The sequence below is a fragment of the Capsicum annuum genome, chromosome 9 (genome assembly GCF_002878395.1).
Source record: "Capsicum annuum cultivar UCD-10X-F1 chromosome 9, UCD10Xv1.1, whole genome shotgun sequence".
NCBI lineage: Eukaryota > Viridiplantae > Streptophyta > Magnoliopsida > Solanales > Solanaceae > Capsicum > Capsicum annuum.
In genome coordinates, this window is record NC_061119.1 from 21,833,505 (window position 1) to 21,837,309 (window position 3,805).

The 3,805-nt window shown below is 34.8% G+C and overlaps 1 long non-coding RNA gene across 1 annotated transcript; it reads right to left on the minus strand.

Annotated features, from left to right (window-relative positions):
- Positions 1 to 2,490: 2,490 nt before the first annotated feature.
- Positions 2,491 to 3,026, minus strand: LOC124887014. Its single transcript, XR_007044479.1, has 3 exons — positions 2,908 to 3,026; positions 2,634 to 2,809; positions 2,491 to 2,517 (listed from the first exon to the last, which is right to left on the minus strand). It is a non-coding gene; the product is annotated as an uncharacterized LOC124887014 (long non-coding RNA).
- Positions 3,027 to 3,805: the final 779 nt, after the last annotated feature.

Sequence of the window (3,805 nt, forward strand, 5' to 3'; positions counted from 1 at the left end):
CCTTTGTGTGTCTTATTCTTTTGAGTCGTTGTATTACTTGATCCACCCCTCACTACCTCATGGAATACAATAAAAGTTACGACACTTGTGAAATCAAAGTGAGGAAAAAAAATCCTAGAGACAAAACAATAGAGAGGGAGTGTGAGGACCATTCTTGTACAACTAACTTATTTATTGTTTTGTAGGTAAATTCTTGGCCATAATGGAAACCATTTTGGCCCTCCTTGATGCTTTGTCCCGAGATCTTTCTAGGGTAAATGCGGGTCTTGAAAAAATTGACTCGAATGTGGTAACTATGAGTGAGAGGTTGGATCTAATGGAGAGTCAAAGGAACTCTCATGCTTTTACTCCCAAAACTTTACTTCCAATGACCAATCATCCAAGACCACCACATAATGCCACAAGCCAAGCTCCAAATACCCCTCAAAACTGAGAACAAGATAGACCACATCTCCCGTAAGTTGATCAAGTCCAACAAGGAGGACTTAGAAGTCAATTTCCTCCCATCCAAGCTCCACATTACCAAATTGAGCCTCTCAACCGAAACTTCCCTTTCCAAAAATCGACACATCCAAGAAAAGGAACATAGTAGAAAGGAACGTGAGGTACATGGAGTCTACAATGATGCTTCTATGATGGAAGAAAAATTAAGTCGGGTGAGATTGAAGGCAAGTCTTAAGATGGAGAGGAAACCGAGGTGCAAAATAAAGTTGTTGACCGAGACTTGTTGTATTGAGCTCTCGGGTTCCTCCTATTTTGCGGATTGTTTTGTACCGTTTCATAATTTGACGGGCTGTTTTGTGCTGTAAATTTGTGGGCAAATTTCTCTCAAGATGGAGAGGATGATACAAGAATAATACCGGACATGAATTTATGAGAGTGCGTGTTGGATCCGAGACTTGGTGTGTTCAATTGAAGAGCCAAATAGGACCTAATTATGCACCCAAAACAGTCCAAACACTACACTTGGGCTACACTTGATGAGAGCCCATCACTTAAGGGCCTTTTGGTCATTTTCAGCTTTCATTTTGTAATAACTATATAAGTAACATGCTAGGGCTTCCATTAGGAGTTTTTGGAATATTATTGTAAGTTTTGTAAGACTTGGAACACCATAGTTAGGGCTTGGAAAAACCACCAACCAAAATTAGGGCAAGATCTAGTGTGGAATCATTAGTGATTGTGTTTGCTTGAAAACATTGATGCTTGGGAGGCGGAATCCGAACTTGTATTTTTGTAAGAGATAGGTTTATTGTTGTGTGTAGTGTTAAGGGTCCAAGATTGTCCATTCTTGGGTTCTTAAGATTATACTTTTATGTAGTTTATCTATCTATCCTTTTACCTTCATGTAATCTTGTATATTATTGTGTTGTAATCTTGTGTTCTTGTTGTTATTGTTAAATTCGAATCTTGTGTCTTCTGGTTCATCATATATTGTGGTTAATCTTAGTTTGAACTACTGATTTGGTGTCAAATACACCACTATATCTTGTAATCTTATTGTTGGTAGTGAATCCGAGAGTGGTCTCCATCTTGGTCCTCGAATTCTTAAGATTTGTGGACTGATTTAGAGTGTTTTTCGTGCCTTCCTTGTTAGTCTTGTATCACACCTCATAATCACACCGTTTAGAATATAGTTGAGTCCACTGAAGTGTTTCTCCCCAAATAATAAAATCACCAGCTTTAGAGGAGTATGTTTCTCCGACAATGATACGTCCAGCAATTTGTAAATCATGATAAATAGAAATAGGTTTATTTTCTAAGGGACGAATTCGATCATACCATTTTTTCCCTGATAAATCTATATAACACCCAAATACTTTTGCAAAATTTTTTGAAATTCTCTCATTTTTTATTTTTCTACTATCAAACCAACTTTTCATTGAAGTTTGACGTAATACGTTATTTGTAATAAGTTGTAAGATGCTATCTCAAAATAAAATACGTAAAATTTCATCTCACAAAAAATTACACCATTCATTGACATACAAATACGTAACTTCTTACATTGTACATTATGTTGTAATTTGGTATTATAAAAATTTAAAATTTGATCTCACAATAAAATACGTAAAATTTCATCTCACAAAAGAAGTACAGATATCAAAATAATTGATAGTGCACTTTTTTAATGCACTATCCATTTATTTTATGAATAGTGTACTAAAAAAATGTACTAAACTATAGAAAAAGGGGAATAATGCACAAAAGAAGTGTAATATATCAAAAATAATTTATAATGTACTTTTTTAGTGCACTATCCATAAAACGAATGAATAGTGCACTTATTTAATTCACTATTCATAAAAAAAATGGATAGTACACTTATTTAGTGCACTTTTCATAAAAAAATGAATAGTGCACTATCCTATTTTAACGGTGTGTCAAGACTGCAAAAAGGATATTGTGCACTTACTTTGTGCAAATAATCTATTTTTTTAACTTTTTAAATCAGTAACATAGACTGATTCCTTTTTAAATATGATGGTATATTTAGATTCCGCACTTGCATTCATGCTGCACGAGGAAAAATTATCAAACCAAGTCAAACAAAACTGCATCACTCTTCGCAAGTCCTCAAACTATAAAGAACAAGCTTAGCAAAAGCAATACTGTGGAGAAAGCAAAATGACCTGATTTGGCGAGCACGGGTGCCCAGGATTCTTGCACGCTCATATTTCGTCATAAACTTTGACGTCTTCCTAGGTCGTTCCACAGGCTCTTGCTCTGTTTTTTCCGCACCTTCACCCAACAGGGGGTCTGGAATGTCGCCATTGTTGCCATTATCTTATTCAATCTCTGCTCCTTCCTGTCAGTTAAGCCAAATAATGAAAAATACTCCATCAAATACTTATGCAACATTAACATAGCTATAATAAGGATTACAAATAAGACAAATCATCTTACCTCAGGCTCAGGATCCATTGGCTCGTCCATGTATCTGCACAAATGTGGACAGATTAAATGCCGATTAGGTACAATACCCAATGACGCTTACCAAAATCTAACATAAATTATCTTCACAAACACCGAATTAAAAAAAAAAAAGAAAAGAAAATACCCTATTTCATCTTTGAACTATATCCAAAACGCCTGAGACACACCTCAACTTAACGGGAGTCCTATTATCCCTGAACTAATTAAAAGTATAATTTTAACATCCTTAATGTCTACGTGGCACACACGTGTGCCTACATGGACTCTTCAGTGTATTGTATCATGTAAGCACTAAAAGTGTCAAAATCACCCTTTTAATTAGTTCAAGGGGTAATAAGACCCCTTTAAATTGAAGTGTGTCTCAACCGTTTTATATATAGTTCAAGAGTGAAATAAAACATATCTAAAAAAAAAAAAAAAAATAAACCAAGTAACCAACGGTTTAACTGCAAAAATAGCTACTAGAAAAGGTCAATACCTTACTCAATGCATATAATAAGAGTCAAGCATCTAGTACCTCTAAACTATTACCAAATTTGCTACGACATACTCTAAATCACGGATTTCAATTACTCCTGAACTAAATTTTAGCATATTTTTGTCTATCTTGTTTAGCTGACATGATAGTTTTTGTCAATCTTTTTAGCTGATGTGACACCTTTATGTGGACCTTATTTTATGTAATAAAGGTGTCACATTAGCATAAAAGGTTGATAAAAATATGCTAAAATTATTTTAGGGGTAGTAGGACCCCTGTGAAGTTGGATTGTGTCTTAACAACTTTGGCCAAATTCGGGGATACTGGATGCTTATCTCTATATAATAATCTAGGGAAAGCATGACATAAAATGAGTAGAAAACTCCCAAG